General features: G+C 44.0%; 1 pseudogene; it reads left to right on the top strand.

Annotated features, from left to right (window-relative positions):
* Positions 1-893: 893 nt before the first annotated feature.
* Positions 894-3,514, top strand: LOC147326838 (inverted formin-2-like; annotated as a pseudogene).
* Positions 3,515-23,193: the final 19,679 nt, after the last annotated feature.

The raw sequence follows: 23,193 nt of genomic DNA, 5'->3' as shown, positions 1-23,193 counted from the left end.
TAGCAGGAGGGACTATGCGCTTACCTGCTGCTCTCTGGCAGGTAGCTCCATGCATATATGAAAAACAGTCGCCTTTGGGTCGCCAAAAAGAAAATCAGGCAAAGCAAAGGCTGTAAGACGCTGTATCTGTGGATAGTGCTGGACCTCCGAAATATCAGCGAACTCCAGAGGGTATACAACAATCTTTCATGCACATCACGCAAACTGGCGCCCCCATCGTTTATCAGTGAGATGGCTCCTAACAGACCAATTGTCACTGAGAAGCTTCATTTGCTGCCAGTTCGGAGAGAAATGTTTCCTATGCCATGCTTCCAAGTTTCTTGTCTAGGTTTTTCTTATTGTTTGTTTAGATTTCCCAGTTTAGGTTTGTGTTAATTTTGCTTCAGTTTGCCTTGCCCTTTGTTTGTACCTTTTTTACCAGCCATATTAAACGGCTCGCTTTTTGTTAACATTCAAGTTTTGTTCCCTGTTCCTTGGAGTCTGCATTTTGGGTCCTTTTTCAATTCATACAGTCTGCCCTCGCCAGACTGTGACAAATTGTCACTGAGAAGCTGCATTTGCTGCCAGTTCGGAGAGAAATGCCAGCAAAGAAGAAAACCCCCTGCTGTCTGATCATTTCCTGATAACATTTACAAGTGACGGAAGTGACGGACAAGGTAAGCGACTCATGTTGTAACTGATGTCAGACGCCAGAGATTTTGGCGAAAAAATTAAAGCAAATGGTAGCTTAGAATTGAACAAATTCCTTTAAGCTTCAATTTTACCAAATACACTTATCAATTGTCTTATAACTAACAACATTTATCTAAATCATCTCCAACACCCTGGAGAACAACGGGGAGAGTTTAGAGGCTCTCCAAGATTATATTGATCAGTTCTTCCAGGATCTCATAATGAAGGCTCAGAGTGCATCTTCCCCGGCCAAATCTGAGACGCAGTCATCGAAAAGATGTTGCCCGGCAGATTCCCCTGGCACAACATCGCCATCCGGCAACGACATAGCTGACATCCTTGAGTCAATCGACAAACGATTGTCCAGTTTCGATGCAAGGCTGTACTTGGTGGAGATTCTACACCGGGAATTTAAATCCTTGCGAGAATCACTGGAGTTCAGCCAGCAGCAGGTGGAAACGCTCGCTGCTGAAAATGCCACGCTAAGGGAGTCAGTGAAATGTCTCACTTAAAATGTTACCCAGCTAAATAGAGAAAATCAAAATATGTGGGGTTTTTTTGTAAGACATTTCATGAAAAGCCGCTGATTTCTTGTTGTTTTACTCGGAGCTGTGTCATTTTGTGTTATTTTGCTTGCAGGGCTTCAGTTACTTGATGTTCTGCCAAAGCTGAGGGAGCAGGAGGATGAAGACTTGATTATTCAGTGCGAAGCTTTTGAAGAGGCGATGGCTGAAGATGAGGAAGAGCTCCTGCGAGTGTATGGGGGCATTGATATGAGTAATCACCTGGAGGTTTTTACTACACTTTTTAACAAGGTGAGCAGCTCCCCAGCCTCTCTCCAGCTGTTGTCCATCCTGCAGACGTTGCTGGTGCTGGGACCAGGGCGCCCTGACATCTGGCTGGCTCTGGAGGCCATCACTAACAGAGCCATACTGCTCGCCCAGGACTCTCAGATGGAGTCCTGTGAGAAGATCATGCAGCGGCTGATGGCTTTTAAAAGAAAAAGCTGCGACGATCGGCACGAGGTGGACGGACTGCGGGTCAAAGTGGATAAGGCTGTGCAGACGGAGCTGGATCACCCGTACACGGAGAAGCCAAACACCGTCCCCTAAAAGGCCACTGTGTACCTCTGTTCCACCGCCACCCCCACCACCCCCTCTACCGCCCTCTAACCAGTGCCCGCCCCCGCCGCCACCTCCTCCACCGCTATCTGGAGGGTTTGCTGGTCCCCCGCCACCTCCTCCATTGCCTGGAATGGCACCACCACCACCACCACCACCTCCTCTGCCCTTTGGACCAGGGGTCCCCCCTCCTCCCCCGCCCTCACCAGGGATGGGTGGTGGGCCACCACCGCCTCCACCTTTACCCGGCATGCCTCCTCCGCCTCCAACAGGCATGATTGTGGCCCAGAGTAGCCAGGCCCTGGGCTGCAGCGCGCCCTCAAAGACAAGCCGCTGTCCCACTCTGAGGATGAAGAAGCTCAACTGGCAGAAACTTCGGACTGTTACTGATGGTCACTCCATGTTTTTTGCCCAGTCCAGTTTATTGTCAATGTGTACTCCAAGGTATTTGTGGAGGACTATAAATACCTTGGAGTACACATTGACAATAAACTGGACTGGGCTAAAAACACCACAGCACTTTACAGGAAGGGCCAGAGTCGTCTCTATTTTTTGAGGCGACTGAGGTCCTTCAACATCTGCCAGAAAATGCTGAGGATTTTCTATGAGTCTGTGGTGGCCAGTGTGATCCTCTATGCTGTTGCATGCTGGGGGAGCAGGCTGAGGGTCGCAGATGCCAACAGACTTAATAAACTGATCCGTAAGGCCAGCAATGTTGTGGGGATGGAGCTGGACTCCCTCAAGGTGGTGTCAGAGAGGCGGATGCTGTCCAAGATAAAGACAATGTTGGATAACACCTCCCACCCACTCCATGACATGTTGGTCAGTCACAGGAGCTCGTTCAGTGAGAGACTGAGATTACCCATGATGCACCACTGAACGACACAGGAAATCATTCCTGCCTGTGGCCATCTCCCTGTACAACGCATCCACTTAACACACTGTTTGCTGCTACAACTACACATGTTTCTTTTCCAACTATTTATTTATAAGTGATTGATGTATGTATGTATGTATGTATGTATGTATGTATGTATGTATGTATGTATGGTACTATTCTTAGTGTATTGTCTGTCTTGTCTTAATGTTGGTTTAAAATGGAGCACTGTAACAAAAAAAATAATTTCCCCCAGGGATCAATAAAGTATTCTGATTCTGATGTGGGCCTCGGTTCAGAAAGAGCCACCTCCTCACGAGCCCGACTACAGCAGCATCGAGCAGCTGTTCTGCCTCCCGGTGGCCGAACACAAAGACAAGGGGGCAGCTGCTCCTGTCAAGAAGGAGCCTAAAGAGATCACGTTCATCGACCCAAACAAAAGCTTGAACGTAAATATATTCCTCAAGCAGTTCAGAAAGTCTCCAACTCTGCGGCGGAGGTGAAGGAGCAGTATGCAAAAGTTCTTGAGTCAAATCTGGAGTTGTTTGGAGAACTGGCTGTCTATTTACGTGAAGATGCCAATCAGCTGTCACTGGAGGAACTCTTCGGTACCATCAGGACTTTCCAAGGACTCTTCATCAAGGCGCTGAAGGAAAACAAAACTCGGACAGAACAGGCGGCCAAGGCTGAGAAGAGAAAGAAGCAGCTGGCAGAGGAAGAGTCCAAGAGACAGAAAGGAGAGAATGGGAAAATAATATTTACGCGATATCGAACTCTCAGAAAAATCAACCTTTGTGCAACAATGGAGACTCGGAACCATTCTTCATCGCCAGTCCATGCATAACCGCGAGTGAGTGTCTGCCTAATGATTTCAGCGATGTTTTTGAGTACAGTCTATCAGATTTTTAATATAGTTGATATACCCACCACACCAGATTGTCTCAGAAACAACACTGATTCAGACATAGGTTTTGAACAAGGCTGCATAACAGACTCGCAAATATCACAGGCATACGACGCATACTTAAATACAGCAAACACATCTACTTTTGATCAGACCCATTCTGCATCAAAAAATGATATATACCATCTTTGATGCCAAACTCAGCCAACATCAACAAGCAGTACAGAGGGATGTGCAAGAAATAGCAGCTAAAGTCAACCAACGTCAAGAAGCAGCACCAGGGAACTTGCAAGAAATAGCAGGGGTTCTAACTAGTATCCAGCAGACAATAAACAATACCTCGGGTTTATTAGATCTCATTGATACCAGCTTTCTAAATAGTTGACTTTTAAAATCCACACCATGGATCCACCCCGTAAATTATTCAAACACAATGATGGTACCTCCACTCGAGCTAAATGGTTTGACTTTGAGGGTTTTAACCATGCGGCTGCACAATTAGTAAGAAAATGTCAAGTTTTGCATGCAAGACTTTGTAGTCTCGCAGCAGCACGCAGGGCAGTGTCTAATGCGCGTCCTTGTCCAACTCATTCTGAAGCCGTTACTGATGATGCTGTTGATCAACCAACCGAAACATCCGGATTTGCCTGTAGCCACAAATGTTACTGTTGCAGGGACTGTTGTTACTCAAGCTACCGTCGATTGTCTTATTACTGGGGCTTCTGTCATGCCTGAAAGGGTGTGTGCACCTAGCACACATGCTTATCTGGGTGCTACTGCTGCTACTGCAGATGCTGATGCTGATGCTGACGCACCACCACACAACCCCTCAAACAATGGAAATTCCTCAAGTGTTAACCACAAACAGGTGCTCCAGTAGTAGAGCCCATTGTTCAGTCTGGGTCTGGCAGTCAGTCATCATAGCATCAGAGAGATACCCAATTTCAACGCCCGAGAATTGCGCGAGCGCCTTGATTTTAGGGACATAAGTCTTGATGATCCAGAATAAGTGCCAGAAAGAGTTAGAAGCTGCTTAGCTAATGTGAGAGCAGTGGCTGGATCTCAGCAGGGCTTTGTTCTAAATGTGGTCCTGCGTGGGCCCTCGTTGGCTTCTGATGTTCAAGCTGTTTTAAATCCTGATGATCACTATGACCCTGACCTGTTTCTCAACCAAATAGCTCAAGTTATGCAAAGTAATGACGAATCCATTGGTGATGATGAATTAGAGTTTGTCACGGTTGCACAAAACAGTAGCGGCGGGGCTCGCTTAAAACTGGCAAACATCCCTTATGAGATTCTCTCAAAGAAGGGTAAACATTTGTACACACCAGACAATACGCACAACAATTTGTGCTACTCCCTTTGCATAGTACATTCATTAAACCCAACAGCCCCCCGAGCATGAAAAACATGCTACTGCTAAACAGTTACATGCTCGAGTAGGTCTATGCGACACACAGTATCATTCTCTGAAGTCTGCAAATTTGAGAAGCACCTAAACATTAAGATAGTAATCTATTATCACGCAGCAGGGCGTAAACGTCTGCTTAGTTTCTTCACACATGATGAGCCAAATCCAAACACTGTAATGCTGTACCTACACAACGAACACTATCACCTGATTGAAAAGCCAACAGCTTTTCTCGGGGCATCCTGTGTGTGTAATTTCTGTTACAATACATATGAAACACCGCTCTATCACAGCTGTAAACATAGATGCAACGTATGTTTCACACTCCATCACCACCACAGAGGTCCCACCGTGAAATGCAGTGACTGTAACCGCATCTGCAAATCACAACACCGTTACCAACAACACAAATTACCAGAAATAAAACATAACATGGTCCCGTGCGACAATATGAAGCATTGCATGAGTTGCAGGGTCACACATAGAGAATCAGAGAAATCACCACACAAATGTGTCGAGCACTGCCGCGAGCCTAAATTAGCCGGGGACTCTGAGCATCAGTGTTTCATACAGCCTGTTGAACAACAGAACTCTTGTGATAAATATATTTTATATGATTTTGAGACACGGTATCACAACGGCAAACATGAGGCCAACTTTGTGTGTGCGTCTGATCTGAAGGGTAACAAGTTCACATTTAATACATTAAAATGTGTGGATGCGTTTGTGCAGCATTGCAGACGCCCAAGGTTTCGTGGGTACACATTCATAGCACATAATGCATCTGGCTTTGATAACTACATACTTCTGGAGTACTTTGTCAAGCAGTGTATAACACCTACCGTCACAATGAGAGGGAGCCGTGTGATTCTGATGCATGACAGGCACTATGACCAGCGGTGGATTGAGTCATTCAGCTTTTTGCCCATGGGTCTTGCCAAAATACCCTCTGCTTTAGGTTTTCAAGACCTGCAGAAGGGCCATTTCCCACACAGATTCAACACTAGGGATAATGAGTATTATGTTGGTCCATACCCAGACCCCTCCTTCTATGGCTATGAGCGCATGTCTGAAAGTGGCAAGGTGAGCTTCATGGAATGGTACCAGACTGATGTTTCCACTCTGCAGCATGTGCTCTGAAGACCAGTTCCAGTACTCTGCATGCGGGCACAGTGACAGTGAACGCGTGTTGAAAGGCACATGGGTCTCATTTGAGCTTGAAAAAGCTGCTGAGCAAGGATACAAGCTTGTTTCTATTGATGAGGTGTGGCATTTCCCCAACAAGACTGACACACTGTTTAAAGACTATGTGAAAGCCTTTCTAAAACTTAAACATGAGGCCTCGGGGTATCCAGAACATGTGAAAACCCCTGACGAACAGCAAGAGTACATAGACAAGTGTTATGAAAAGGAGGGAATAATGCTGGCTCCGTCCAAAATATGTGTAAATAAAGCTGTTCAAAACTGCAACAAGCTGCTGCTAAACTTGTTATGGGGTCGTTTCAGCATGAGGTCAAACATGGCGTCATCTGAGCTCATCACAGACCCATCCAGGTTTAGTCAGCTAATGTTCAGCGACCAGTACAACGTGCGGCAGTTTAGTTTCATCTCTGACAACATCGCCATGGTGCAGTGGGCGCCACGCCGATGGTAGAGCATCCCGCGTGAAGGACGTTAATGTCTTTGTGGGTGCCATGACCACTGCACACGCCAGACTCATGCTGTATGGTTTGTTAGAAAACTTGCAGTAGCGTGTGCTGTATCGTGATACAGACAGCATCATTTTCACAGCACGCCCTGGCGACTGGATGCCTCCTCTGGGCCCTTTCTGGGGGATCTCACCAGCGAATTAGCTTCTGGACAGGGAGGTGTGGAAGATCACAGAATTTGTTTCCGGTGGGCCAAAATGCTACGCGTATCACACATCGCTGGGTAAGACCCAGGTCAAATGTGAAGGCGTAACACTGAATGCACTAAACTCCAAAGTTGTCACCCACGAATCCTTAAAAGGTTTAGTCCACAAGTTTGTAGCCAATCAGGCATGAGACGCACACCTAGTGGCTGTGTCTGATAATATCAAACGCGATAAAAGGAAGCTTCATTTGAAGAATGAAACAAAAAAACCAAAAAAAGTCGTCTACAACAAGCGCCGTGTGCTCCCAGACTATACAACCCTGCCTTATGGATTTTAAATTAGATCAGGGGTTTGATGCCAGGTTGCAGCACCCGTTCAGCATGGTGGTCAGTGGTCCCAGTAACTGCGGCAAGACTTTTTTTTTGTCAAAAATGTCATTGAAAATGCTTCCAGGATTATTTCTCTCTCTCACACACACACACACACACACACACACACACACACACACACACACACACACACACACACACACACACACACACTATATGACCAACTTCTTAAGATAAGAGACAAACTTTGTTAACGGTATACCCAAATCTCTGGCTGATGACACCCTTCTGCCTACAGACAAGAATAATTTGTTAATTATAGACGATGTAATGAACGATGCAGCTAACAATTTAGAAGTACAAAATGTGTTCACAAAGTATGTGCATCATAGGAATTTGAGTTGTATACATCTGGTTCAGAATTTGTTTATTCAAGGAAAATCCAGTAGAACTATTTCCTTGAACACTAACTAATACTGTTTAAAAATCCAAGAGATAAATATCAAATCATGCTTTTAGGTAGACAAATGTTTCCTGGTAATACTAAATATTTTATAGAAGCGTTTAATGATGACACATCCACAACATACGGGTATCTTTTAATAGACTATAAAGCCAAGACCCCGGACTATTCAAGACTCAGAACAAATTTACTGTCAGACCGTCCGGTTGTTTATATCCGAAAACATAAAAACAGTGAAGAGGTGAAAGGATGTGATCACGCATGCGGAGGAATCTGTCTCTGTTGGAGTTGATATACAAGTCTCCACCGGCTTTACGCAGAGTTATTATTAGCAATGCAGGCTTGGATTTCATCAATGCATTGTGTGAGATACCTTGCAATACCTTAAAGGCTAACATTCCACTGACCAATCAGCAGTACAAACAGTTAAAGAAAAAAAAATCTCTAATCAGACTGATTGCTGACAAAAAGAAAAACTTTGAAAAAGAGAAAGACAATCAACCAATCTGGAGGGTTTTTACTACCCTTATTAGGGGCTGCAATCCCTTTCATAACCAGTCTGATAGAAAACAGGTGAAAATTAGTGATGTGCGGATTGATCCTGAAATAGATTCCTCCGATACCAGTCATTTATGTTCTAGAATCGATTCTCACATTAAAATATCGATATTTTAGTAATTTAGGGTAAATTTGTAGTTTATCATTAACAGGAACACAGTGGAAAGAAACTATAACATTCGGATTGTCTACATTCAAAGGATCTACTTGCTCTTCCGCCTTTCATAGTCATGTGCGAAATACGGCTGTATAAATGTCTCGCAGCCCCTTGGCGCGCGCACTCACAACAATGGCTGAGCCTAATTGTGCGGACGTATTTTACCTCCACAAACAGCTGAGACGTGGTTTGGATACATGTGGCAAAAAAGTGCTCCACGAGTGAGGTGTTGTGGCTATACTTTCCCAACCTTGAGACCTCAGAATTAGGGAGACAATCAAAAGGGCACATTTTACAGTGTTTATTTATCGGATAAAATACGTTAAATGTCACCATCACCGAAACAGCGGGGGTGTCCAAATTCAGAGGCTGCTTCCACCTGAGGACCCGGCCTTCGCGGTCTAAAGAAAGCCGGGTAGTACGTCATGAGTTCCCTTGATGGAGTGAAACTCTGCCGTCTGTTCCTTGCTATCTAAAATATAACCGGGCGCTGACGTAAACTCTCGACCGTCTCACACTTTCTTTAATTAGTTTTCTGTTTGATGTTTATTCAGCTGTGTGAAAACCCCGGAGGAACCCACCCGAGGGATTAATAAAGTTTAATTTAATCTAATCTAATAACTTTAATCTCAGCCAAACAGATTTACTCACGAACAAATAAAACACTGAAAAAGCCAAACAATAACATTTTTAAGTTATCAGAGTGACTTATATATCATGTTTAACCCGAGTAGTGAAAGACCGCGGGGGTTTGAAGACGATGTGTCGGCTCAGATATTTGAAGTTTACACAGCTACATTCTCACCTGAAAATATGTCAAAAGTTGTTTTTTTCTTTTTGCGACCCAGAAAGAGAAATAAGAGTAATATTAAAACTAAGTAGCTGCCGCCATTGTTGGAAACTGGAATTGGCTCGGCGGCGCTATGAATTCTGCAATATGGTTTTTCAATTTTGTTGTCCAGGTGGAAATTCGGGAGAATGGTGGCTCCGGGATTCTCCCGGAAAAATCGAGAGGGTTGGCATGTATGGTTGTGGCAACATCACTAACCTTGTCAAACACCTCAGAGTAAATCATATCACAGAATATGACGAGTGTATGTTGAGACGAACTGAAGAGGAGGACAGGACAGGTGCTGCTAGGGCGAGACAGACGTCTCTCATGGAGTCCTTTAGTGCTGCAGGCAGGCAAGGTGTTCAAATAGCGCACAACTTCAGTTTTTTTTTTATTTCTATATGATGAGCTCTGCATTATTAAGTGATAAGAACAAGTAATCTGATGTCCTGTAATCATTATGACGCTATAATTTGATATACAATAAATAAAATACGTTTTTGTACAAAGTATCGATATCGGATCAGTATCGTCGATACCACCCTGGATATTACTTGGTATCGGATCGGAAAGGAAATCGGTGGTATCGCACATCACTAGTGAAAATGGAACATGTGCAAAAGATGTTTTTGGTGCCTGAACATCAGCTGGACTTATTGAAACGACCACAACAGTACACAGGCAACATTAGACAACAGGCTCAGAATGACTTGGACAAGGAGATCATGGGGCGATCGTGGCTCAAGAGTTGGGAGTTTGCCTTGTAATCGGAAGGTTGCCGGTTCGAGCCCCGGCTTGGACAGTCTCGGTCGTTGTGTCCTTGGGCAAGACACTTCACCCGTTGCCTACTGGTGGTGGTCAGAGGGCCCGGTGGCGCCAGTGTCCGGCAGCCTCGCCTCTGTCAGTGCGCCCCAGGGTGGCTGCGGCTACAATGTAGCTGCCATCACCAGTGGGTGGATGTGTGTGTGGATGGCTGGATATGTAAAAGCGCCTTGGGGTCCTTAGGGACTAGTAAAGCGCTATATAAATACAGGCCATTTACCAAGGAGATGCTTCATGTAATAGAATAGAAAACTTTATTTGTCAATTTCTTCAAATGTACTTGCCATACAAAGGAATTGAAATTACTATCACACTGTCCCATGCGTAGACATTGATAACAATAAAGTGCAGATGCACAACAAAAACAGCCCTAACAATAAGGTAATATTAAATAGGTAACAGGATAGACAAGACCTAAAAATAAATAAATAAAGTGTTCCAACAGTGTTCCCTGGAAAATAGTATACTAGTCTACTTGAGGTAGTCCCAGGTTGTTGTTGGTAGGGGTTTTTGTTTTAATGCAGCATAAGACTATAGCAGCAGTAATAGTAATATAATAATATAAATAGTGCTAAAAGAAATACTAAAAATATATAGCAGCAGGTGTGTGCAATTGCAATGCAGAAGTAGTTGTTTCCAGTCAGGAATGTTTTCCAGTTCTTAGTTCAGAGAGTGTTTCCTTGTTGGAGAGTGTGCGTGGGTGGGTGCGTGGATGGGGGGTGGGGGTAGAGTCCAGTCTGTCTTCCTATACTTCTGCCAATCTGGTGATTCTGCTTGCTGGGAGCCGGGAGGGAAGAGAGTTCAGCAGTCTCACAGCCTGGTGGATGAAGCTGTTGGTGAGCCTGGTAGTGCGGGAGTGGAGACTTCTGTATCTCTTTCCAGAGGGCAGGAGGCTGAACAGAGTGCGCGGGGTGGGTTGCATCGTTGACAATTGTGATGGCTTTGCGGGTGAGGCGAGTGGTGTAAATGTCTTGCAGGGAGGGGAGTGGTACACCAACTATCCTCTCAGCTGTTCTCACAATGCGTTGTAGAGCTTTCCTGTTATAGTCAGTGCAGCTACCGCCCCACACAGTGATGCAGCTGGAGAGGATACTTTCAATAGTTCCTCTGTAGAATGTAGTCAGGATGGGTGGTGGAGCACTTGCCCGCTTGAGTTTGCGCAGGAAGTAGAGGCGCTGTTGTGCTTTCTTGGCCAGTGATGCTGTGTTGGTGGTCCAAGAGAGGTCCTCACTGATGTGCACCCCCAGGAACTTGGTGCTACTCACCCTCTCCACCGCAGCGCCGTCGATGGTCAATGGGGGGTGACAGGTGTGGCCTCTCTGGAAGTTGACAATAATCTCCTTGGTCTTACTGACATTTAGCAGGAGGTTGTTGTCTCTGCACCACATGGTCAGGAGCTCAACCTCTTTCCTGTAGTGGGTCTCATCGCCCTTGATGATGAGCCCCACCAGCGTTGTGTCGTCCGCAAACTTCACAAGGTGGTTGGAGCTGTAGGTTGGTGTGCAGTCATGTGTCAACAGGGTGAAGAGCAGAGGACTGAGCACACAGCCTTGTGGAGCCCCCGTGCTCAGGGTGATGCTGTTTGAGACCTTGTTGCCCACACGCACCGCTTGAGGCCTCTGGCTGAGGAAATCCAGCAGCCAGTTGCAGAGGGAGGTGCTGAGGCCCAGTCTGTCCAGTTTACAGATGAGTTGTTGTGGTATTATGGTGTTGAATGCTGAGCTAAAGTCTATGAACAGCATTCTCACATATGAGTCTTTCTTGTCCAGATGAGTTAGGGCTGGGTGGAGGGCAGAGCAGATTGCATCCTCTGTGGATCGTTTCGCTCTGTATGCGAACTGGTGTGGGTCCAGGGTGGGAGGTAGGGTGGATTTGATGTGTGACATGACTAGTCGTTCAAAGCACTTCATAATAATGGGTGTCAGTGCCACGGGGCGGTAGTCATTGAAACAGGCTGGGGATGGTTTCTTTGGCACAGGTATGATGGTGGCAGTCTTGAAGCATGATGGGACAGTGGCTTGCCTCAGGGAGGTGTTAAAGATGTCTGTGAAGACATTCTTCAGCTCCTCTGCGCAGTCTTTCAGCACACTACAGGGATGTTATCTGGACCCGCTGCTTTCCGGGCGTTGATGGTGATGAGTGTCCTCTTCACGCTGGCAGCAGACAGGCACAGAGGCTGGTCGTGTGGAGGTGGTGGTGTTTTCTGTGGGCGTGTGTTGTTCTGTGCTTCAAATCGTGCAAAGAAGCTGTTCAGGTTGTTGAGCAGAGTGGTGTCGCTCTCACAGCTATGCGCTACAGGCTTGTAGTCTGTAATAGCCTGGATGCCTTGCCATAGGCTTCTTGCATCCTTGCTATCATTGAAGTGGGAGGTTATCTTGTGTGTGTAGTCCTGTTTCGCTTTCCTGATGCCACGTGACAGGTTGGCTCTCGCTCAGGCCTATTTCATCCCCAGCTCTGAAGGCCTTGTCTCTGGCCTTCAGCAGCCTGTGGACATCTCCTGTTAGCCATGGCTTCCGGTTGGCTCGAGTTGTGATACTTTTCACTTGTGTTACATCATCAATGCATTTGGTGATGTATGAGCTCACCGTGTCTGTGTACTCCTCGATGTCTGTGATGTTATTGGAGGTGGCTGCTTCCTTGAATATGTCCCAATCAGACAGATGTGTATGAGAAAGCTAAAAAATATGGCGATATTCTCCAAAGATACCTAACACTTGTGAGACAAGGGGCCCGTGAAAAGAGTGTATTGTCTTTATCCTTACCGGAACAGCTTAACACAGATGTGCAAACCCCTCCTGCGGACACCCCTCCTGTTTATGGATGCTGGGGTGAAGGATTTTATTGCAGAGAGTGTTTTGACACACATGCCTAAAAGGAGTAGGAGGAACGCAGAACTCATTCTAGCAGCTCTGAACCGTTCGCCAAACATGGTTTCTTACAATGACAAAGGAGAAACTGTTGTTGATAAACACCATACCGGGTTCACACATTTATGATCTGATTAAAGCCGTCACACCCACACACCTTCTGAAGGTTTCAGACCTATAGCTTGGACAGAGTTTTTAAAGGCTGTTTCAGATTTAAACATACCGTTATCAGCCATATCCAATACCGGTGTACATAAGACCATTGCCTTGTATAAAACAGATCATACACACACTGACTGAAGACTAGGGATGGGTACCAGTGTCCGGTGCCATGATGGCACCGGTTCTGACATAAACGGTAGTAACCAGACCGAAAAGCAGCGCACATTTCGGTGCTTTTTTTTCCTGAGCTGTGATACACTTCTAGCCAATCATTTTATGTTTCCGAGGATAGTAGGCGGGCCCAGGTACGTATGTTCTTTTAGAGCAGAGCTACAGATTAAAAATGTCCAAGGCGAAGCGGTCAAAGTCTGGCTGTACTTCACAGCAAAATATGCAAACTCAGCAGCAACAAGTGCTTTAAGCTGATACTGTGATACTGTCAAAGGAGGTAACACCTCGAATCTGATGAAACACCTGGCGACGCATAGCGTTTTTTTAAAAAGCTGAGAAATGCGCCGTATTTGATAGCTTGCTGCGAGACCTCACACCGTGCACGTCGGGTGGGTTGCCAGTTATCGGACCCGGAGCAACATCCCCCAAAAACCCAAAGAATGGAGTCCTGGCCCCTAGCCCTGCCAGTGTAGCAGGAATGATGAGGATGATGATGCAGCAGCAGCCGTTCTTCTCTGCGTGAGTAGCTTCATGTTGTTCGTGTGTAATTTACGTTGAGTAGGCTAACCACGTTATTACATTAATGCATGTAAGGTGAACTAGCAAACATCATCATAGCTACATGCGGCTGTCTTCTTGTTTGATGGCAGATACTCCCTTCACCCTGGCCAAAAAGGCTAAAATGACCAAAGAAAAAGTGGGAAACAGTTAAACATGAGAGGTTTTTGGACAAAGTTTGTGTTTTTTTCCATTGTTTAAGCACTGCTTCCAGCCAAGAGTGATACCATATATGCCCCATAGCTGCAGAAAAGGCTAACATTGTTATCTTTTTACAAAAAACAGCTGAACGTGAGAGGTTTTTGGACAAAGTTTGTGTTCTCCATTCTTTGAGCACCGTTTAAGCATCGGCACAGTTTCAAAAGTACCGATTTGGCACCGGTATCGGATAAAACCTAAACGATACCCATCCCTACTGAAGACTCTGGTTTTTTTAAAACACACCTAAAAAGAACACCGGGCGTCTCACTGCGTGATAGTACATTAAAGAAAATAAAGAATAAAAAAAATAAATAAAAGGGTGGTCCTGTCGAGTGGTTGGATTTTTGAATTCAGACTATTTCTTATCATAGCTGTAATGTTGTTGTTTTCTGCCTGAAATATTGACTGTTTTCAGTTTTTCTATTATCATCATTGTATAATGTTTGATTTCTTTATTACTCTTGAAGCATGTGTGATGTGACTGTATAATAATATATGCAACAATTTTTGATAATAAATACCACTGACTCGATTAAATCATGCTCTCATATCGTCTTTTATTATAACCAGTAGTACACATCAGTATCCTTGTTGCACACACATAATCACTACACACTGCCACGGGTTGTATGTTGTTGACAAAGTGACACACCATAGCATCGTTACAAGTTAAATTAGCAGAATACACGTTAAGCACATGTGAATAAGATGCACCATTTTGTATACGTATGAAATAAAAAAAAATACACAATGTTGACAGCATGTGATGGAGGAGTCGTTCTGCTGAATATAAAATAGTGGAACAGTTTAGAAAAAAACACCTTTATTGCTGGTGGAAAACTGTCTAGCGAGTTTCCAAAACTATCAAAAAAATAACCGCGTCTGTCTCTCAAAATAAACAGCCAGCCAGTGTTCCCCGGGCACTGTAGAAGGGTGAGTGTTTACAATAGCCATAGCTGGGAGTCTTTGAAGCTGCGCATTGGGTACCTGATCGCAGGCTAACACGCCAAGAAAATGTGTTTTTATTGATAATCATGCCCATCACAGATGTTGGTTCTATAGTGTTCATGACCGTCTTTGTCGTCTCAATAGTAATCCAAGAGCACCTGTCTCATGTTAGATATTTCAATGACTGAATCAAACACAGAATAACACAACACAAGCTCTTGGCCAACGCCCTCAGCGACTTTAACTGCCGTTTTGATGAGCCATCAAGAAGCCTTCACACAATAGAGACACTTTGGACACTCACCCCCCCAGAGCCATCACCTTCACCCTGCACCCCCCTTCTTCACCCTAGACCACCTTCTCCCACTACAACCCTTCATATTCATGAAGCAGATGTGAGGAAGCAGTGTAGCAACTCTTTACCCTATTCAGGATACATCTCACTGTCAATCTGATGTCGGGGATTGTGACGACAGACAAAAGTACATGCTTGTGGAAGAGCGCGTGTCATAGATGCCTAAAAGGAGCAGATAGAAATTTGTCAGGTGAGATGCCAAAACCTTTTTAAAAATCTACAGCAGCATAACAAAGATGTGAAACTTAAAGGTTTGTTATGCATCAGTTTGCTTATATGCAACTTCATTTGTTCAAGATTTGTAAATTCCAGAGGATACATTTCAGGCCAGTCTTAACCTTGTAACAAATCAAAGCCAACCAACCACACGGATTTAATATTTACGTTGTTGCACCTCCTGAGTTGGTACTGATCAGCCTGGCCATGCCCACACTAAACTATTCCCCTGCTAAGATAATTTTTCAAACCAGACTGGCTGCATAGATTTCCTTGTTGTTCTTGCAGGTTTCAAAACTACATTCTCTGGGCTGCCAGCCTATTCTCTTTCTTGGCCAGAATAACCATAAGGGTCATATTGTATGAGACCTGATCACCCACATCGAGCCAGTGGAAGATGCTGCGCATGAGATCCTCATGAAGATGAGGAAACTTTATGAACACCTGCTGAGGAGATGTCCTCTGTCCATCATTTCCTTATCAGGTAGCCTATCCTAGCGGACTCAGGGTACACCCTAGATAAGTTGGCAGTTCATCATGGGTTACCAACCACCATTTTCAACACTGCAGTGACTGCTCACACCCTCACCAGAGTCCTGACACCCCTCCCCACCCATCACTTTCACTCAAGACCAGGTACAGTTGCAGATTAGGAGACTCCAATCAGGCGAGTCTGCTGGATCAGACGAGTGGGTCCCTGTGTCCTCAAGTCCTGTGCCCCCAGCTTTTTTTGAGTCTTCCATAAACTGTTCATGCCGAGTCTGCAGAGGGTCCCAGTGCTGTGGAAGACATCACATCCCAGTGGCCCCCAGGATTACAGGCCTGTGGCACTGACCTCCCACATCATGAAGACCCTGGAGAGACTCATCCTGGACCAGCTCCGACTCATAGTCAGACCACATCAGGATCCCCTTCAATTTGCTTACCAGCCATGTCTTGGAGCTGAGGACGCCATCATCCATCTGCTCAATCATGACTACGCCCATCTGGACCAGCCGGCGAGCACTGTGAGGGTCATGCTCTTTGACTTTTCCAGTGCTTTCAACAACATCAGGCCGACTCTCCTGGGTGATAAGCTAACAGCGATGCAGGTGGATGCTTCTTTAGTGTCCTGGATTATTGATTACCTGACAGGAAGACCACAATGTACGTCTTCACCTTGTCAGACAATGTTGATCAGCAACACAGGAGCACCACAGGGGACTGTCCCCTCGCCCCCCTACACCAGACTTCAGCCACTGAACAGAGACCTCCATCTGCAGAAGTTTTCTGATGACTCTGCGGTGGTTGGATGCATCAGCAGGGGCGATGAGTCGACTCCTTTGCCACGTTGAGTTGCAAAGGAGACTTGACCCCTGTTTCAATCCACGGGGTCAACGTGGACCTTTGAGTACACAGACAAACTGGACTGGGTTAAAAAACACCACTGCACTTTACAGGAAGGGCCAGAGTCGTCCCTGAGGTCCTTCAACATCTGTCAGACAATCTCAAAGTGAGACAGGTATGTGCCAACTCCACGTGAGCTGATTGTTCAGAGTGAGTATCACAATAGTTTGAGCAAAATGACAAAAAAAAAAAAAGTTTAAAAATCGAGGTAGCGCTACTCTTTACTGGACAAAAAGTGTCCTCAATGGTAGAGGCAAGAGCACAAATAATGAAATAGCTGACTTTAGATACATTTTTAAGTCTGTGTATATAGTCCTTCCCCGGCCTTGTTAGCCTTTGTCAGTTATGCAGATGGTAGTTTTTAAAACAGTTAATGAACAAGAACTGCTTTAGACAAGTTCCTTTGATCCTTTACCCCGAGTCCTAAAGTGTACATTTATTTTCTTACTCATTTTATATTTATTGTTTGTTTACTTGCACTGCTGTAGCTGGAGCCTCGTCGTCTCGTCTCTATATGCTGGACTGTCTGTAGCGGAGATGACAATAAAGTTTACTTTGACTTCAGCAGCGAGCACGCGCACCGAGGGCTCTCGCTCACTTTTCGTGTACAGAATTTCAAAAAAAACATCGATGCAAATTATAAGTCTGTATCATGATGTCTGGTGTTTTAGTGTTTGTTTTTATTTTGTTTTATTTTGCGAGTTGGTTATTAGATGCTGCTCCAGCCACCAGAGAATCCCCCGCCGCCCCGCCCTCTCCTCCCTGCCGCAAGCAGCAGGCGCAGGGCGCCCTTACTCCCAGCAAATGGGCGATAGAAAACCGATCGGTGCCTGTGACATTCCCACTATGCGCTGGCATGACGTCGGGGCAGCATGAGTAGGAGGATTTTTTTTTTGCAGATGCCCATGATGCCGCCCCGGGCAACTGCCCGTATGAAAATCCGCTACTGCATGTCGCACATGGGGCGATTAGGAACCAGTGACACCAACGAGATGAGGCCTTCTGGCACGCCTTAGATTTGCCACCTCAACATGCAGTTAAGGTCTAGAGTCTGGCTTATGAGCTACTAAAGTTTAAATTCAGGTGTGTTGCAGCAGGGACACGTAAGGGTCTACCATTGCACTGGCTTTGAAATGCTTGTATTTGAGGGGAAAACACCAGAGTTTGTGGCCCTGCATGGAGCGCAGATGCAAAGTTAACAATGTTTGATGGGAAGATCTGGAGTAGATGCTATCAGCTTTAAATTTTATCAAAAATGGGAGTCCCTAATAAAACATGCAACTTGTTTTAATGTTGTGAAGTGGCTGAGTTAGCGTTGGATTATTTTTATCTTTACGGCTAATATCTCAGCACCTCACATTTGTGTTTTGTCTTTTACTGCATGGTGTATTGTAAAACAGTCTTGATTCACTCTGATGCTGGAAGACAAACTTTAGGACGCAGTATGAGTCTTTATGTCCCTGCTAATGATGGACGGGCAGATTTATTTTGTTTGGGAGAAACACAGCTGTCAGCTTGCAGATGGGCCGTGGGTAAGCCTTTAGAAATTAAAACCTCTATATAAACACTGCAGAACACAAACTTATATACTGCCTAAAAGGCCCAAAGCAACAGCAAGACCCAACAGACACAACAACCTGCTGAAGACTGACAGAGAGAGAAGCCACACTAAATACACCGGCTCCAGGAGGCGGGATAACAACGCACAGGTGAACCCAACCAAGACAATAACGAGGGTCTTCCTGCAAAAGAGGGAAGGAAAAATCACAGAAAGCCACACGAGAAACTCACTTTGGAAAAAAACCAACAAAACTAAACAGAAAGGAAATCTGAAAGAAACGAACAAAGAAGAGGAAGCTGCTGCGAGGGGAAACACTGGTTACCTGGTGTAGATACATCACAGCAAGTTACAACACAGATGCAAAAACATCCACAAGTCTTTATCCTTGCTATCATAAGCTTATGTTTTTGACTCACACTGAGGATAACAAGGCTCAGGTGCTCCGACGAGACAGTAACGAGGAGGGAAAAGGAACAAAGGAGGGAAAGTCCAAAAAGCCACTTCAGGATAAAAAAGAGGGAAAACATGCAAGGTTCAGAATCAATTCATAAAAATGTATTAATAAATGATTTCTGCTGCTTTTTCATTGTGTGTACATGAAAACTGGGTGTTGGAGTTTGTTTGTCTTCACATCTTTTTTTAGTGGGTTCAAATCTGAGAGCCTGAAGTGATCGGTGGGCAGATTTTCAGGGAGCTTCAATACTTTAGTTTCTGTTGAATATTCTTAATGCTCTGCTGGACAATAAAATGTCCTTTTAATATTTATGTATTTATTAATTTTTCCTTTTGTTTCTACTTATTTTTTTTCTATTGTGGCTACTTCACATCTTATTTTGAAGGTTAGTGCTGGCCCCACCCTCATTAGCATCACATGTGTGATTGCCTTCACCTGTTCCCGGCTGGTTCACTGATGGTTTATAGGTCTGTCCTTTGGGAGTGCTTCAGTTTGCCCTTCTCACGCTCATGGTTATGTCTGACTCTGCTCTAGGGCCTTGTCCCTCATTTCAATACTCAGTCTTTGTCTCCCATCACAGGCCTAGCTAGGGGTGAATATTATGAATATGCATGCTGCAGTGTTTTGCATGGTAACCTGCTTTTCAAGGTCCGTCAAGAAGGGTTTACTAGAACTTTAGCTATTACAGGAAAACCATCAAGACTGCAGCAAAACCATGCAATGAGCTCGTGATCTTGAATGATCGCTCTAAAGACAAAACGGCAACACTGCAATCAGTTTGCAACTGAATTGGTTTAATTTGCAATTCTAGGCAATTTGTTTGTCTAATAAAATAAACCGATAAATAAGTGGAATACAATTTGTGCATGCAGATGGAAGAAAAACAAACCCACTTCACACTAGCTTATATTCAGAGTTTGTCTAGAACCTCAAAGATGAAATTCATGATCCGACAGGCTGGAAATGCTTCCTGTTGCACGTTTAGAGGAAATGTGAAAGTGAAACCTTAATGCTGAGAAAGCAGATCATGTTCCTCCGAGCTAAAGAAAACTCTGCACAAACTTTGCAATTTGCTCCCATAAACTGAAAGGGGCCTTATTTTGTCACATGGCGTCTTCCAGTGGCAGATGTCAGAATCGGCATATGTCCCTGTGACCCTGAAGCTCAGGCTGCACACGGCTCTAAATGCAGTTCATTATGTTCCCACACCCACCTTTGGATCTGATGTCAGAACATTCATAAAAACTAATAGATCTGCTGCTCTAACCTTCAGTTTGAGTTGGTCAAAATCTTGAAGGAAGAGGAGCTCAAACATTTATGTTAAACTGTCAGTCATGCAAACCTGCTCTGAAGTCAAAGCACAAATGGGGAGCCAGAGAAACGAGTCCAAAATGAGGAATTGGATGATAAACATTGGTCTAATACCTGGAGAAGCAATTTAAGCAAGGCAGGCCTCTCACCACACTTCTTTTTCTCTTTCTATTTACAAACAAGGGATGTTTCTACATTCTCTCCACCTGTCTAAACGAAACACCCAGCGTACATCATTAGACATACACACACAATTATGGGCATGCTGAGGTTTGTCACATGGAATGTAAATGGAGCTGGCACCAGAGGAAAGAGGTTAAAGATATTGAACCAGCTTAAAAAACTACAGGCAGATGTTGTTTTATTACAAGAAACTCACAGACCTGTCACAGGTTTAAACGAACTTAAAACACCTGAGTTTCCTAACGTGTTTGCAGCCTGTTATAATTCTAGACAACGGGGAGTAGCAATTTTAATACATAAAAATGTTAATTTTACAATACTCGATACAGTTATAGATCCAGAGGGTAGATTTCTAATTATTAAACTATCAACATTGAACAAAAAACTATGTATTGTAAGTATATACAGTCCAAATGTTGATGAACCCTCATTCTTCCACGGATTTTTTAGTGCACTCTCTGAACACCTTGATTGCACACTCATTCTTGGCGGTAACCTCAACCTTGGACTAAATGAAGACATGGATAGGCTCAACACAACAGGAACTCAGCGCAATTGGCAGTCCACAAATATAATCAAACAGTATATGAGCGACTTTGGTCTTTGCGATGCATGGCGCTCCCTTCACCCCACCAGTAAGGAATATACTTTTTTCTCACATGTCCATCACTCCTACTCTCGTCTGGATTATTTTTTGGTCAGCAGCTCACTGCTGTGTGACATTTCAGACACTGAGATTCATCCTATAGCTGTCAGCGATCATGGTCCTGTATCTTTAACACTAATGCACAAGAATAATACTATGCCAAGAAAAAACTGGAGATTTAATATATCACTACTTAAAGATGAAGACTTTATTAAATATTTTAAAAAGGAATGGACTTCATATTTGGACTATAATGACATTCCCGAAACATCAGCTTCTGTTCTATGGGAAGCAGGGAAAGCTGTGATGAGAGGTAAAATAATTTCTTTCTCATCACATAAAAAGAAAAAAGAAAACAAAAATATTCAGGAATTAGAAAAAAACATCAAATCACTAGAAGAAGCCTACGCGTCCCACCAAGATCAGGAAACATTGAACAAAATATGCAAAACAAAACTAGAATTAAATGAAACTATTAATAAAAAAACACAATTCCTTATACAAAGACTTCGCTTGCAGAATTTTGAACACAGTAACAAATCAGGTCGATTTCTAGCTAACCAGCTAAAAATAAAGAAAAAACAACTATATGTGCTGCTAAAGATTTATCGGGGAACATAATATATGATCCTGGAAGAATAAACAACATTTTTAGGGATTTCTATGAAACTTTATACTCACCACAAATAAACCCATCTAAAAATGAAATTGATCTGTTTCTTGACAACGTAACTCTTCCAAAATTACTAGATAGTCAAGCAATGGCACTGGATTCGCCACTGACGCCAAGTGAACTCCAGGAAGCCCTGATAAGTATGCCCAATAATAAGGCTCCAGGTCCAGACGGCTTCCCTGCAGAATTCTACAAAGAATTCTGGATAATTTTGGCACCAGTATTCCACAGCATGTTGCAGGAAATCGAGGAAAATGGCAGACTACCACCAAATATGAATTCTGCCAACATTAGTCTCCTGCTAAAACCAGGCAAAGACCCTTTATTTCCCTCAAGCTATCGTCCAATTTCTCTTTTAAATGTAGACCTTAAAATCTGCAAAGCTCTCTCAAAGAGATTAGAGAAAATGACCCCCCTCTTAATTCATCCTGACCAAACTGGTTTCATAAAAGGTCGGCACTCCTCAACAAACACTCGTAGATTACTTAATTTAATAGACTACTCATACGATAAAAACATCGAAACCATAATATTATCTCTAGATGCAGAAAAAGCATTTGACAGAGTTAACTGGAAATTTTTATTCGCAACTTTACACAAATTTGGTTTTGGAAACTCTTTCATAAACTGGATAAGAATATTATACAATTCCCCAACGGCTCGTATCAGAACAAATGACCAGACATCCTCCAGCTTCTGTCTCCTGAGGGGCACCAGGCAGGGATGCCCACTCTCCCCTTCACTGTTTGCAATTTTTATCGAACCTCTAGCAGCAGCATTTAGACAGGCTACAACAATCAAGGGCATAAAATGTAAGAACATAGAACATAAAATCAGTCTCTATGCGGATGATGTGTTGCTTTTTCTGCAAAACACACAAGCCAACCTCTCTGAGGTAATTACTTTAATAAACTGGTTTTCAAGAGTTTCAGATTATTCAATTAACTGGCCAAAATCTACAGTTCTCCCCATTAACTGCTCCTTCCATAATTCTTCCTCTGCCCCACTGCAATCCGGAAATATTAAATATTTAGGTATTAATGTCTCTCCTAAGCTTTCAGACTTAACTAAATTAAACCACATCCCACTTCTAAAGAAAGTAGAAGGCGATCTGACTAGATGGAAATCTTTACCCATATCACTCATGGGAAGGGTCGCCACTATAAAAATGATGATCTTGCCAAAAATAAATTACTTATTTTTGATGATCCCTAACAAACCATCACAAGATTGGTTCAGATCTCTGGATTCATATATTTCCAAATTCCTTTGGAAAGATAAACCCCCGCGTATCAGCTTAAAAACGCTACAAAGAACCAAGGATAGAGGAGGATTAGATCTGCCTAATTTTCACCAATACTTCTTAGCCAACAGGCTTCAGTTCATCTCAGAATGGTTAAATCATACCTTCTTAGTTGAGCCCTGGCTAGATGTTGAACAGGCACTATGCAAGGATCTAGAGATTTCAGACCTACCATTTATTAGCTCAAACATCAAAAG

The sequence above is a fragment of the Aulonocara sp. 'chitande type north' Nkhata Bay genome, linkage group LG7 (genome assembly GCF_057382095.1).
Source record: "Aulonocara sp. 'chitande type north' Nkhata Bay isolate Kocher_YH1m ecotype deep benthic linkage group LG7, A_spYH_male_GT1.1, whole genome shotgun sequence".
In the NCBI taxonomy this organism is placed as follows: domain Eukaryota; kingdom Metazoa; phylum Chordata; class Actinopteri; order Cichliformes; family Cichlidae; genus Aulonocara; species Aulonocara sp. 'chitande type north' Nkhata Bay.
This window is presented reverse-complemented; position numbering and strand designations above follow the sequence as displayed.